This window comes from Papaver somniferum, chromosome 11 (assembly GCF_003573695.1).
Source record: "Papaver somniferum cultivar HN1 chromosome 11, ASM357369v1, whole genome shotgun sequence".
In the NCBI taxonomy this organism is placed as follows: Eukaryota; Viridiplantae; Streptophyta; class Magnoliopsida; order Ranunculales; family Papaveraceae; genus Papaver; species Papaver somniferum.
In genome coordinates, this window is record NC_039368.1 from 38,192,129 (window position 1) to 38,208,771 (window position 16,643).

Sequence of the window (16,643 nt, forward strand, 5' to 3'; positions counted from 1 at the left end):
CTTTCATACCGACATATAATAGAGATAACTTTTGAACAAGTATGGGACAATCAAGGTTCACGGAGGTAAACAACATATCCCATAAAAATTTGCAATATATAAAACCATAAAGATTAAAACTGCAAACATCATCTTCTAAATAACTTATAATTTAAATAAATAAATCTAAAAACATTGAAGATGAAAAAAAACGTTTGGAATTAGTTATGTGTAATCACAATAATGGCTATTCCAAACCCTAGTTATTCTTCTAAAAAAAAAATTTTACTAGACAACCAAATCAAAACAAAACAAATTAAAATCAATATAAGGAGGCAAGAGAAACTACTCGTCATCTTCATCATTGGAGACCATGAAGGTGGAACGAACTTTGTCCATGTCTTCCTTAATATCGGGAAACTTGGTAGCAACCACAATTAATTGTTCTTGTACACAACTTACTTTGGTATTCAAATTACAAACACCTTTGTAAATTTGGCGAAGGAGATTCAAACAAGGATCACTCAAGCCATCACTTGTATCACACTTTTGTCTCTTGCAAGCATTCTCCTTCATCCGATTGAAGGTGCACGGCCGAACAAGCTTGGGAGTTCCAATGGAGTTCCCAATAGACTCAATGGAGAAGTTGCGACAAATTCGCTCAATCAAGCAAGGGTAGCTTAACTTCTTGTTGGAAGATGTCATAGCTAACATTTGATAAATATTAAATCCACAAATGTCAAGACTTTGGTTTCCATTACAAGGAAATAGACCAATTCCGCGGACTCACCACTCCAATGAGAATTCTCAACCGTGGAGGGACAAAGATTAGATATACAAAGTTTTCCAAAGGATATCAAAGGAAAATCTAGATGATTAGTAGGAAATTTTCCTTCATTCCACACAACACTTTTACCACAAAGGCCTTTAGGGATGGGTTCATATGATGGTCTTTCATCACTTGGCCTAGGAAGGCGAAAATTACCCAAAGAAATATTGGTAATATTTGAAATTAATTCTCTATTGACCATGGTCTTGAATTCCATGTCTTCAAGATCAACATAATAAATGTTGGCATAGAAGATTCTAGTAAGAGTATCAAATCCTTCACCAAGACCATCAAAGATGTTTCCAAGCTTAAACTTTTCAAAACAAATTAAATCCTCCTTATAACCACTAGAAAAATCCAATTTCTTTTCTAGGATAAATCCATTAGATAAAATCCTTTCAAAAATTCTAGCACAAGAATCATTGACAAATCTAATCCTAAGAGAATCTTGATCTATAGGAGGATTCATGCTAGAAGGTGAAGAACCCAAATTTTTTGAAATCCTTTTTGAAACTTTGAAATTCATCATGAGATCAAGAAATTGGAAAAGAAAACTAGAGGAAATCACTTACTTGTAATGAACCTTGAACATCCCTTTTTCTTATTTTTCTCCAAAGGTGTTTTAATGGAGGAAATACATGAACCCTAGAAGTTCATGTACGCGGACTGGTTGGGAGGAAGAAGAAGGTATGCATACTCCTTCTTTATATTCCAACTAGTGGGCTTGGACCCGTTTATGAACCGCGACCTACAAAAGGAATGTAGGATTTTCTTTGATGTTCACACACCAAGGTTGAGCAACCCGTGAAAACACAATTTGCGTGATGAGACGGATGCAGTAGAAAGCTTACTTAATTATTCTAGAATGACAGAATAACTTTTTAACCCAACTATACACAGATCAAAGCATTTCTTGCCCCATCTCAAGATATATACAAATGGGGTAATGCCAGGCTTGTTACCAAGTGGCTCGATATGCAGAGAGATTCTCATGCACTATTTATGGTTGATATTTGTGAGCAGTACCGGTGATATAATCATAGTAATGATGATAATCAGGGTTACTAGAGCTTTCTAACTTCCTCTTCATTTGACCAGCCAGAAGATTTTTCTGATATCTTGAAATTTTGGCAACAACATGAGAACCCGCTTTATTGGATCTACTTGTGTTGACAGCGTGTTTAGTTCGTACATCATGATTGCATGATTTTACATGTACCGAACCATTATCGGATCGATTCTTAGACTTAACGGAATTAAGTTTTTCCAAGAATCTAAAAATGCTTTCAAAAGATTTAAATAGATCTTTGTTAATTGATCCATCACGAAAGTATTCCTCAAAAAGATTAAGAGTTAACCTAGTGAGATTCCATATCTTTGAGCTTAAAGAACGTTTTCTCAACCTTCTTTTCTTTTTAACTTTTCCTTTAGATTTTTTTTCAACATCTAAGTTTTCCAAGGTCTTAGATGAAAAGGGATTATTATGAGAAACCAAATGTTCTGTCCATGACAATCTTCTAACAATCTTTAAGGAGTTCTGGCATGCGTTACAGATGCCGAGAGCAAGTTTTCCAAAGAAATTTCCCATAGGGAAAATTTTTAAGGATCACTCAAACACAAACTTATTAGGTTTATAATGTTTGTCTGCTCTGATACCAATTGAAAATGCGGGGGTCTAACAACCACACCTAACAATTCGTTTGGCAATCTGAGAGGACTTACTCCAATATACTTTCTAGAGAATCAACTAGAAAGTCAGACTCAATCTAGAGAAAAGTATATCAAAGAGTTTAATATCTCTAACTCTTAATTCAATCCGCAATCAAAAAATGGAAATCTGCGAGCCCGATTGAATATAAATGGAGTAAACTTGAACGGTACCAAAGACCAGTGTTCAAGGATAGATCAATCTCGATCAACAACCAGAGGTTGGATTTCCTAATTGATCGATACAACGAACAACCTGTGATATTTCAATTATATAACAAAATATAATGCGGAAAAGAAATAACACAGACACCAGAATTTTTTTAACGAGGAAACCGCAAATGCAGAAAAACTCCGGGACCTAGTCCAGTTTGAACACCACACTGTATTAAGCCGCTACAGACACTATCCTACTACCAATGAACTTCGAACTAGACTGTAGTTGAACCCTAATCAATCTCACACTGATTCAAGGTACAGTTGCGCTCCTTACGTCTCTGATCCCAGCAGGATACTACGCACTTGATTCCCTTAGTTGATCTCACCCACAACTAAGAGTTGCTATGACCCAAAGTCAAAGACTTGATAAACAAATCTGTCTCATACAGACAAGTGATAGACACATTTTTGTGTCTAATTTGTCTCGATTCTATATATTGATAGTTCTCATTTTTGTACTTATTATGGTGTTTTATGTGTGTGTAGGTATTGTTGGCCAACAAATATTTTTGGAAAAATCGGCTCGAAAAGTTGGTTAAAAGCGCCCGGAGGACACTTGTTATTCGGACTCTCAACATGGATAAGGGGCACCCTCAGGACACCCCAAGGCAGCTGCTAAAGGCACCCTTACTCTGGATAGGGGGCGCCTCTTCTTCTTCACAATTCGAATCGGAATTCGGCGGGAAAAACGGCAGCAGTCGTGAAGGTTTGGAATTGGATTTCGCAAGGGATTCGATCATATTCGATTGCAGATATTTGTTGGGCTGGACTTTCTGGATCACAACAGGGCTGGTAGATTGATTGGACTCAACCAATTGAGGCTGGATAAGCCGCGAGAAGAAAACAAAGGAGGAAGAAGTTTTCGAGGTCTGTTGAGATTATATTTGGCAGTTACGGGTGATTTGAGGGAAGATAACCGTTCCTGAGATTCGTATCAATCTAATAGAGGAACTGGAATGACCTGTACAGCTCAGAAACGCGTAAAGAAGAGTTTGAAAAGTGGAGAAGTCCGAGACTTTCTGCCGAAGAAAAGAGAGAATTAAATCGAGTATTAGGGTTCATGTTGGCTATAAAAAGGTTGCTTCAAGTCACAGAGAGGATCGAGAGTTCGGGGGTGAAGCAGAGGAGACGTCGGAGCTGCAGGAGAAGTTGCAGAGTATCTTCTCTGCTGGTGAAGAAGAAGACGAGCTGAAGAACATAGGACCCAGTTGGACAGTCGCAGAAACCGTGACCTATACTTTCAAACTCAATAGCTTTGTAACAATTTTTTTCAACAATTATTCTGAGTTCGCAACAGTGTTGTTAGGGTTCTCTGTAACAGTGGGTTCTGTAACAATTATAAATGTTACAAACACACTTCTTTATACCTCTTCTTCAATAAAAACACCTTTTTGAGCTATGGATTATTATTTTGAGCGTGTTTTTGACATGAGGATCTAAACCCCAACACTGAGATGATGGAGGAAGCCCTATTTCACAATCACTTGGTAACTATAATTAATTCTTTATGAATTTTGCACTTGTTTTAATCGATTTATGATTTTTCTTGATTAGTTGTGATTTTGTTTGATGCCGCATGCTGGGTTTTAGGAACTTTTGATGCGTCATGCTTGTGATTTACATCTAATGCTTTATAAAATCTACTTTTGGCAAAGAAAAGAGTCAACAAAAGAGCTAGAATTGTTATGAGTCATCATATGAACCAATTGAATGTGATTAGTGGTGAAATCCTAAGTCTCAGTACCTCTCGATATTCGTGACAACCTTGTGAATATATTTTTAGTATTTTTATTCTTAGTTCTTAAATCAAACCTTTACACAATCCGAGTTGAACGAACTTTACTACCATTTTCAATACTACATCAATTTTTGGCGCCGCCGACGCGGAATTGTATTAGGTTTTAGGTTTTACATTTATTTTATTTCTTTTAGAATTTTTGTTCTCTTTTACGCCTTTGGTATTTTTCGATTCTTTTCAGATTGGAGAGAAGCTACAAGGAAAGAAAAAAGTACTATAAAAGGAAAGCATCGCCAAAGAAGAAAAGAAAAGAGGAATCCAAAAGGAGTGAAGAAGAATATTTTGTATATAGTTATTTTGTTTTATTTTTAGAAACTGTAAATAGGGTTTTAGTTTTTGTAATTTTTCTTTTTATTTTTGGACACTTTTTGGACTTTATTTTTGGACTGGATATTATTTTTAAACCCTACGGAAGGGTTGGTTTAAATAAAAATTGTGTGCAGGGAAGGACGGTGATTACGATATCGCCTCGGCCCCTCGGGTTCGTACATGACATAGGATTCGTGGCACGAGTCGACTACAGCGGTTCTTCGCCCGTCTGGTACGGGAGGTAAGTTTTTCGAAACACCCGCGAATCCCCTGTCAGCGGGTTTACTATATTCCTTCGTTTGCATATATGCTGAGGACTTGAAAACGGCTGCTTTAATTTCCTAGTAAAGGGAAGGACTGGCCATACAAGATAAGGGTTCGGATTTCATCACCGTTCTCTTCTTTCCCGCCTTAGGAAAACGAAACCAAACGCGAACCTAAGCAAATTTTTTTGACTAGAACGAGACCGATAGGGTAACGAGCTTAATAGGAAAGTCGTTCGAAAAATATTGGTTACTCTTTTGAGCATACTTCGAAGTTCATGATGGTTTCTGTGAGTTGAATGCGTGACTGCGCCGCCTTGTAACCGGTGAGGCCTTGGGTATCAAAGCTCCACTGAGCTTCCCTCACCTCGATTCAACTTACTTTGACTCAGATTGATTCCAGAGGGGTTTTCTCAGATTGTAACGAGTTCCTTTTCGAAAGAATAGAAGCTGGTCTAGAAACAATCTAAGTGGAACCATCATGCTTTTTGTTTGCTAGAAAATTAGGTTTGATTTGGTTGAGTCAGCCTTGTTTTGTGATTGCATAGAATCCCAAATATCCTGATAGTGCCAACAATGGCAACTTTGAAAGCTTTGTTGAACCCAACTAGGACTACCCGTCTTTCTTGTATCAGGTTAGCCGAAACTGAAGCAAATTATGAACTTAGGCCTGAGACCCTACAGATGCTCCCAATCTTTTTAGGGAAAGAAAATGAAAACCCATACTTCCATGTTAGGGATTTTGAGGAAATTTGTAGTACCCTAAAGATTAGAGACCTTGATGATGATGCTTTGAAACTTAGGTTATTTCCTTTTTCCCTGAAAGATAAAGCCAAATCGTGGCTATATAGTTTGGCTTCCGGTTCAATAGAAACATATGAACAACTTACATCTGCCTTTTTGAACAAGTTTTTCCCTAGGCACAAAACATCGTCTATTAGGACGCAAATCTGCACATTTTCTCAACAGGAGGGAGAATCCTTATATAGGTATTTGGAAAGGTTCAATGACTTATTAGCCCAATGTCCTCATCATGGTTTATAAAAGGTAAAGCTAGTTCAAATCCTTTATGAGGGTTTAGATTTTTCAACAACAACCATGGTTGAGTCTCTATGCACTGGTGGTTTTGAAAACCAAACTGTTGATGCGGCGATGGAATTTTTGAATGAAATCGCCGAAAGACCCAGCAACGGGAATATTGTAGGGAACCCAAGAGAACAATTCTTCTAGGTAGAGGAAACGTTAATAGGGTAGAAGGAGGCTATGAATCAGATGCCAAAATTGCTGTTATAGCAAAAAGGTTAGAAGCTTTAGAATTGGGTCACACTAGTGGTAGAGTAGAGCCTTTTTGGGAATGCCAGAATAATAAAGAGCAAGCCAATGCTCTCTATAATAACAGTAGGTTTGATAACCGTCAGAAGTTTGACCCATATTCAGAAACCTATAATCCTGGTTGGAGAAACCATCCGAACCTTTCATGGTCTAAGGACCAAGGTCAGTTTAGTAATTCTAATGTTCCCCCAGGTTTTGGCTATACTAAGAATACTTCAGGATCAACTCAGTTTCAGAATCAGTCTGATAAGAAAATCTTAAGTCTAGAGGAAACTCTCACCTCGTTTATTCAAAATACTGAAAATATGCGTCAATTGCTTTCACAAAGCATAAGCTAGTAATAGGATAGGACAAGAACATAGTCAGGCCATTTCTGAATTGAAAGACCAGGTTAGTTGATCAATGAGTCTCTAAGAGAAAAAGGTAAGTTCCCTAGTCAACCGATACCCAACCCTAGAGGAGTTAATGAAGTAGGTAAAACCATTTAATCAAGTGAATTCTGTCACAACCCTTAGGAGTGGTAAAACGGTAGACAATAAGGTAGCCATGCCTAATAGTGGACATACTGTAGATCCACCTTCTAGTTCCCAAGATGACCCCAGAAGGAGCCACTAACTGAAGAAACCGATAAAATTTCTAGTGATGCCAATGTGGTTCCCGACAGGTCTCATTTTGTACCCAAAGCCCCATATCCACAGTTGTTAGCTCCAACAAAGAGAGAGTCGACTTTCAACGAAATACTAGAGATATTTAAGCAGGTAAACATTAACATCCCTTTATTAGAAGCAATTAGGCAAATGCCTGCTTATGCCAAGTTCCTTAAGGACCTTTGTACACGAAAGCGTAAGCTTAATGTCCATAAGAAAGCCTTTTTAGCTGGTCAGGTAAGTTCAATCCTTCTGAACCAAACAGCCCCTAAGTATAAAGACCCTGGATGCCCCACCATATCTTGTGTGATCGGTAATTATTCAGTAGATAAGGCATTGCTTGACTTAGGAGCTAGTGTGAACTTACTCCCTTATCATGTATACAACCAGCTAGGTCTTGGTAAGTTGAAACCGACTAAAATGACATTGCAATTAGCTGATAGGTCTGTCAAAATACCTCGTGGTGTCATAGAGGATGTTCTGATTGAGGTTGATAAATTTATTTATCCAGTGGATTTCGTTGTTCTAGATACTCAGCCTGTTCAGGATCCTAGTGCTCAAATACCGGTGATTTTAGGTCGCCCATTTTTAGCCACAGCTAACGCTGTCATCAACTGTAGGACCGGACTTATGAACATATCCTTTGGTAATATGACCACTGAACTAAATGTCTTTAATGTTAATAGACAACCTTCCGATGATTTAGAAGAAGTGAATATGATTAACACTTTAGTTCAGGATCTAACTTAGGATAATTGGGACGACACTTTATTTGGTTATTCCTTAGATGAACTTGATGAGGAAATTCTCTTAAGTCGGTTAGGTGACCAAACTTTTGAACTAGAAGAAGCTCTTGAGTACTTTAAAGACTCTACGGACCCTGAGATTCAAGCCATAGTGCTAGGCCTTACGGAGAGTAGTGTTGACCCTAAGTTTGGGGGTAATGAACTAGAAGAAGCTCTTGAGTATTTTAAAGACTCTGAGGATCCAGAAATTCAAGCAATAGTTAGAGGTTTGTCCGAGAATACTGATTACCCTAAGTTTGGGGGTAGTAATGGTCAATTATCTCCATTAGAAGTCCCTAACTTGGGATTCGAGCCTAGTGTACATGAGGTTTTACTTGAGTCACTTCCGAATCCGCAACCGGATCCTCCTGATATTGTCCAGGAGGAAATTCTAAAGACTTGTTGTTCGAATGAGTCAATTTGTCAAGACACTCATATGAAGCCCAAATGGGCACAACAGAAAAACCCAGTTGTCTTGCAAGAAACCTTGGATGAGGATGTGCTATGTCTGTTCATTTTTCTGATTTGGTGCAGTTGTCTGATAATTGTGGCAATTTTATTTGCTTTTGTTGACCCACAGTTGTTTCGACTATTGATATATGATTTCAAAGGTAATTAGCCATTTTGTGGTATTTGACGTCTGGCTGGAGACTTTAAATTTAGCACTTTTTGGGAGGTAACCCAATCTCATGCAACATGGTAATATCTTTCCTTATCTCTTTTGCTTCAAATGGTAACAGTTTCTCCTTGTTCATGCTTTTAATTTTATCTTTAGAACATTGAGGACAATGTTAGATTTAAGTTTGGGGGTATGGGAGAAACTTTTTAGTTGCAGTATGAATAAATGAACTCCAGAACCTAGAAATTTATGCCTATTGAGGATTGCACTAACTAATCTAAGTGGATGGAAGCATTTTGATCGTAGGAGTTGGATAACCAATCTGATTAGATGGAAACATCTAGAAGAGTCTATTCATAAAAGCACAGAGCTCAGGTGTTAGAAATAACATGATAGTTTCACCATATCTCGTTGAGTCCTTTTCACTTCTATTTTTATTTTATTTTGTTTTTAAACAATGTTTCTCTAAGTGATAGGTGGGGCCCACGATTCAAGTTGTTACCAATGCTAGGGTGAATTAAAGTGATTGAGTTACAAAGAAAAAAAAGAAAAAAAAAAGAAAAGAAAAGACCAGACCAATTAGACCAAACGGATCAAAAAAAAGGTTAAAAAAAAGGTTAAAAAAAAAAGAGAAAAAAAAGAAAGTCAGTAAAGTTGACCACTGGTACCCTTGTATATGCCAGTTGTGTTGAACTATAATTAGGATTATCGATCACTGGTTCCCTTGTATATGCCAGTTGTGTTGATATTAGTCAGACTAGTATCCCAATCCATTAGGATAGGTTCATTTTGGCGGAGGCCTTCAGACAGATATTGGAAACGCCGGTCACTTAGTAAACATCAAAACCATCTATGTTTTTCTCTATATCCATCTTCTTGATCTATCCATGTGATTAGTTTTGACTCCGGATATTGATGTCCATAGTGCGACTATCTGAGTAGAGCTCTGTCACTTTATATGAATTTTAGTATGCTTGAATGCAAACTCGTGTACAACAATTGGAATTTCGCATCAGGGTACTTCTTCCTGTAGTCAATAAGTATGCCAACCAAGGAGATTCTTTAGTGCCTTCCAAGGTTCTACGTAGATATCTAAGGTCTGGAGTAAAGGTTTTGTGGGTATACCTCTTGTAAGCCCTCCCGAGACTACAACTCGGCCACTAGGGACAATTAGGGGTTTAAAGGCTTATTGCATACGCTAAATGCAATCGACGATGCCTGCAACAGTGAGTTAGGATTTTATTTTCTATTTCAGTTTTGCTCGAGGACTAGCAAATAATAAGTTTGGGGGTATTTGATAGACACATTTTTGTGTCTAATTTGTCTCGATTCTATATATTGATAGTTCTCATTTTTGTACTTATTATGGTGTTTTATGTGTGTGTAGGTATTTTTGGCCAATAAATATTTTTGGAAAATCGGCTCGAAAAGTTGTCTAAAAGCGCCCGGAGGACACTTGTTATTCGGACTCTCAGCATGGATAAGGGGCACCCTCAGGACACCCCAAAGAAGCTGCTAAAGGCACCCCTACTCTGGATAGAGGGCGCATCTTCTTCTTCACAATTCGAATCGGAATTCGGCGGGAAAAACAGCAGCAGTCGTGAAGGTTTGGAATTGGATTTCGCAAGGGATTCGACCATATTCGATTGCAGATATTTGTTGGGCTGGACTTTCTGGATCACAACAGGCTTGGTAGATTGATTGGACTCAACCAATTGAGGATGGATAAGCCGCGAGAAGAAAACAGAGGAGGAAGAAGTTTTCGGGGTCTGTTGAGATTATATTTGGCAGTTGCGGGTGATTTGAGGGAAGATAACCCTTCCTGAGATTCGTATCAATCTAATAGAGGAACTGGAATGACCTGTACAGCTCAGAAACGCGTAGAGAAGAGTTTGGAAAGTGGAGAAGTCCGAGACTTTCTGCCGAAGAAAAGAGAGAATTAAATCGAGTATTAGGGTTCCTGTTGGCTATAAAAAGGTTGCTTCAAGTCACAGAGAGGATCGAGAGTTCGGGGGTGAAGCAGAGGAGACGTCGGAGCTGCAGGAGAAGTTGCAGAGTATCTTCTCTGCTGGTGAAGAAGAAGACGAGATGAAGAACATATGACCCAGTTGGACAGTCGCAGAAACCGTGACCTATACTTTCAAACTCAATAGCTTTGTAACAATTTTTTTCAAAAATTATTCTGAGTTCGCAACAGTTTTGTTAGGGTTCTCTGTAACTGTGGGTTCTGTAACAATTATAACTTTTACAAACACACTGCTTTATACCTCTTCTTCAATAAAACACCTTTTTGATCTATGGATTATTATTTTGAGCGTGTTTTTGACATGAGGAGCTAAACCCCAACACTGGGATGATGGAGGAAGCACTATTTCACAATCACTTGGTAATTATAATTGATTCTTTATGACTTTTGCACTTGTTTTAATCGATTTATGATTTTTCTTGATTAGTTGTGATTTTGTTTGATGTCGCATGCTTGGTTTTAGGAACTTTTGATGCGTCATGCTTGTGATTTACATCTAATGCTTTATAAAATCTACTTTTGGCAAAGAAAAGAGTCAACAAAAGAGTTAGAATTGTTATGAGTCATCATATGAACCAATTGAATGTGATTAGTGGTGAAATCCTAAGTCTCAGTACCTCTCGATATTCGTGACAAACTTGTGAATATATTTTTAATATTTTTATTCTTAGTTCTTAAATCAAACCTTTACACAATCCGAGTTGAACGAACTTTACTACCACTTTCAAAACTACATCAACAAGTCTATAGGTTTGAATAAATTTTTCTCCCACAAAAATACCCAAGATTTTTTGTTCCGTCTTTTGATAAATCAAGGTGAACAGGAACCAATTGATAAACCGGACTTATATTCCCGAAGAACAGCCTAGAATTATCAATCACCTCACAATAATCTAAATCGTATGATGGCGAAACTAGATATTGTGGAATCAGAAATGATGAGACGAAGATGTTTGTGATCACGTTTTATCTTGCCTATCGAAGAAATTAATCTCGATTCAATTATTTCAATTGTACTTAATACGATAGAGTCGGGCAAGATCAGAACATGTAATTACAAGAGAAATAGTTGGGTCTGGATTCACAATCCCAATGAAGTATTTCAAGTCGTTAACCAACAAGGTTTAGGAAAACCTAAGGTTAAAATAAGAATCGACTCTAGCTTATGCAACTAGTAACACACAAAAGTGTGGGGATTAGGTTTCCCAGTTGCAAGAGTTCTCCTTTATATAGTTTTCAAATCAGGGTTGGCAATCCAAGTTACCTTGGTAACAAAGCATTCAATATTCACCGTTAGATGAAAAACCTGATTCAACCAAGCTAATATCTTTCAACCGTTAGATCGAACTTAGCTTGTTATACACAAATGAAATGTACCCTCATTTAGACTTATGAACCGTACCCAAACATGTACACTCATGTTGGCTCAACAATGGTCAATGAAGTTAGCCATATGATAACTCTCATATCAACCATATTCATCTTATCCATAACTAGTTCGAATGACTCAGGTGAAACTAGTTAAAGAGTTGTTCAATTGTTATATTCTCATAGAAGTATACAAGAACATAATCGAAACAAAATCGGTTTGATTCACTTGAATCAATCATGAATATTATAGCCACGGTTTGCAGAGATTGCATTCCTTATGATTTAAATGTTTAAGTTCATGAACTGACCGATTTGATAAAGTAACTAGCTTAAGTATGCGTATGGGTATGCGTACTTAAGCAACCGGATTTGAGTTTGTTTTAGTTTGCAAACTCAACAGAATTTTTCGGTTCGAAAACTTTCGCCAGTATGCATACAGGTACGCATACTTAAGATGACTAGTTAAGAGTTTGTCAAAACCAAACTCAGCAGAAATTTTCTGTTGGAAAACTTCAGCCAGTATGCGTACAGGTACGCTTGCTTAACCTGTCTCCTTCACCAATTTCTTATACACACATATGCATACACTTGGCTCCCGGTTTATGGATTTATACACGAATGCGCGAACACGCTATATATGCTTATATCCAAAGATGGTTACATAATCAACTCTTCATTTCAATCATTGAAACTTTCTTAGAGGACGTTATATAGTTGTTGTTCACAAACTATTTTTCGTCAAAGCAATTTTCAAGTTATTTAAATTATCATAATGAAACATTCCAAGACAACACCAAATGATTGTATCACACAAACCATGTAAGATGTAACTCGGCAATTTTTATATGATCTTATTCGGACTTTTGTCACGAATGTAAGATGAATTCGGCCGAAGCGAAAGCTTGCCAACACATATTCCTAGAAATATATAAGCGAGATAAACTCAACTCAAAATCTCAAATTTGTATAATAGAAAACTATATCGTAACACGACTTATTTATCAATATAGGGGATAGAGTAGAAATATACTTTCCAAGTGATGGATAAGTTCAAGTCTCCACATACCTTTTGCCGATGAAGTTCCACAAGCTTCCCTTAGTATTTCTTCGTCTTCAATAGATGGACACCTTGAAGTATAAAGATAAACTACACAATCTATGTCCTAGTCCGAGACATCTAAATAGACATCTAAATAGGCTACACAGTGTTTTGATCACTAACATTGACAAACATGCTTGAGATAGCAACGCATGCGAGTTCGACCGAGCAATGCTCTAACAATGCTATATAAGGAGTCGTTGGAGGCATCATTAAATTCATTGGAATAAAAACATAAAAGCAGAATCAAATTATAAAAGATAACAGTTTTATAAACATTAATGGAGCAATATTGAATTATTACATATTATGTAACATAAGTATGGTAATGAATATTGATGGTGAATTTTGGACGAAGAGTAAATTGCCAGTTTAGGGTTCGGTCCAAAATTTATGACAAAGTCAAGTCCATGAATGCCCATATCTCAAGACGTAAGTAAGATTCCCTCATATGGGCAAAGCCCAATTCATACGTCCAAACTTACAATGCCCGTCCAAGTTTTTGTTTGGCGCCCTAGCCCAGATCTCAGCCTTCTATAAGCAAGACTTCGTTTGCCCCCTCATGAGAAAGTCTTCGCTCAGCCACATATGTGCGGGGCTCCACTCGCCTTTTCATGAGCAAGACCCTAATTAGCAATTCGGAATTCGTCATATGTACGGAACTGTGTACGTACGAGTATTATACGGATTCGCAAATGTCAAGTTCGGTCAAAAATCCGGTCAACAGTACGTGATTCGGGAATAATTCGGAACGGTATATGCACGTGTATAATTCGTTTTGAGATACTGATTCGGCACTCGGAATTCGGCTATGTTAAATTATATTAAAAAAGCTTTTAAATGTGGTGCTGCTAGAAAATATGATAGAAATGGTATATGTATACAATATGTGAAAACGATACCAGCACTTTGGGCACAGCCCAGTGGTTGGATCCTGCTAAACGAACCTAGGGGTGCTAGGTTTCAATTCCTACCACGCTTAAAGATTTTTAAAATTTAAAACCTTACACAAATTCTTATTAAAGATGATGCCATGTGTCAGTCCCGTAGCAGCGAATCATTCGCGCACGCGAATTATCCGTGAATAATGTGGGAAGCTCATATTGGACGCGTACTGCATTCAGTGTTCCAGTAGTTCTCCATACATACGCGGTTTAGTGCGGGAACGAATAATTCGCGATTTATACGCGAATTATTCGCTGGATTACTAACTAGGAGCAAGACTCGGCTCTCGTCCTATCAAGATGCAATCCTTTTCAGGGCCTATAGATACGGTTCATACTACAACTTCCCCACAAGATATAACGGTCATGGATACTCATATATTATAGCTTTTTCATTGACTCGATTCTTTGCGAAATATAGATTTATAAAATATTAGTTAGTTGTATATCATAAGCATGGAGTATCTGAAAAAGTGGGGGTCTAACAACCACACCTAATATTTCGTTTGACAATCTGAATAGACAAACTCCAATATACTTTCAAGAGTATCAACTAAACAGTCAGATTCAATCTATAGAAAAGTATATCAAAGAGTTATATCTCTGTTTTACAATGTAATCAGCAAATCAAACAGATAGAAATCCGCGAGCCTTATTATTATGTAAAACAACTTGAACGGTACCAAAGACCAATGTTCAAGTGTCAATCAATATAATCAACAACCAAAGGTTGGATTCACAATTGATTAAAATTACGCACAACTTGTGATATTTCTATTATATACTCCCTCTGTTCCTTTTTAATAGGCTGGTTTCTATAAATAAATATTTCAAAAAAATAGGCTGGTTTCTTAATTGGGAAAGTCAAATGTTACTTTAATTTTTTGGGACCACTTTTCTCTTAACTTCTTTTGATGACAAGTGTCATGTGGAATTTCACTTTATTTCTTTTGCTGACAAGTGTCATGGGGACCATTTCACTTCACTTCTTTTATTGACAAGTGTCATGAGGACCACTTTCAATGATTAGCTCTCTTTATTTCCTTAAATTTCTCTAAAAACAAAACCAGCCTATTGAAAAGGAACGGAGGGAGTAATAAAATATAATGCGGAAAAGAAATAACATAGACACCAGAATTTTGTTAATCAGGAAAACTATAAATGCAGAAAAGCCCCGGGACCGAGTCCAGCTTTGAAAACCACACTGTATTAATCCGCTACATACACTAGCCTACTATCAATGAACTTCAGACTGGAATGTAGTTGAGCCCTAATCAATCTCACACTGATCAAGTTACAGTTGCGCTCCTTACGTCTCTGAACCCCAGTAAAATTCTACGCACTTGATTCCCTTAGCTGATCACACCCACAACCAAGAGTTGCTAAGACTTAACATCGAAGACTTTATAAACAAATCTGTCTCACACATAAAAGTCTATTGGAATAGATATATCTGTCTCCCACAGAAATACATACGAGTTTTGTTCCGTCTTTTGATAAATAAAGGTGCACATGAACCAATTGATAAATCAGACTTATATTCCCGAAGAACAACCTAGTATTATCAATCACTTCACAATAATCTTAATCGTATGGAAGCGAAAAAAGATATTGTGGAATCACAAACGATGAGACGGAGATGTTTGTGACTACTTTTAATCTTACCTATCGGAGATAAATCTCAAGCAAATCTTAGCAAAGATAATACTCAATCACGATAGTAGAAGTAAGATCAGAACATGCAAATACAGAGAAAATAGTTGAGTCTGGCTTCACAATACCAATGAAGTCTTAAGTCGTTAACCTACAGGGTTTCGTGAAAAACCTAAGGTTAAAGGAGAATCGACTCTAGTCGCAACTAGCATCACACATGAGGTGTGGGGATTAGGTTTCCCAGTTGCTAGAGTTCTCCCTTATATAATTTTCAAATCAGGGTTTGCAATATAAGTTAACTTGGTAACAAAGCATTCAACATTCAGCGTTAGATGAAAAACTGATTAGATTCAAGCTAATATCTTTCAATCGTTGGATCGAACTTAGCTTGTTATACACAAATGAAATGTACCTTCATTTAGGCTTGAGTAACCGTACCTAAACGTATACACTTGGCTCAAAAGTAGTTAACCGAAGTTAGTTATATGAACACTCTCGTATCAACCTTATTCATCTTAACTACAACTAGTTCAAATGACTCAAATGAAACTAGTTATAGAGTTATTCAATTTTTATATTCTCATAAAATTATACAAGAACACAATTGAAGAAAAATCGTTTTGATTCACTCGAATAAATTCACGAACATTATAGCCACGGTTTGCAAAGAATGCATTCCTTATTATATAAATGTACTAGTTCATGAATAAACCGATTTTATAACTTTAACCATTCAAGTATACAAATGGGTACGCATACTTAAAGTAGCCGGTCTGAGTTTGGGTTCGCCAGTATGCAAATGATACGCATACTTCCAAACACATTAGAAATTCTCGGACCCAAACCCTTCGCCAGTACGCGTGCAGGTATGTGTACTTAGGCGCTCGGAATTTCATACCTAAAAAATACGCATACGGGTATGCATAATATAGTTCTGGTCATGGATCACATACATGCAAGAATGCATACTATGTTTATAATCCAATGATGGTTAAGTGTTCTAAACTTTATTTAAATCATTGAAACTTTCTTAGATGATGACAATAGCTGTTTTCACGAACTA

The 16,643-nt window shown here is 37.2% G+C and overlaps 1 pseudogene; it reads right to left on the reverse strand.

Moving 5' to 3' along the window:
* Positions 1-6,044: 6,044 nt before the first annotated feature.
* Positions 6,045-6,144, reverse strand: LOC113325583 (annotated as a pseudogene).
* Between the last annotated feature and the right edge of the window lie 10,499 nt (positions 6,145-16,643).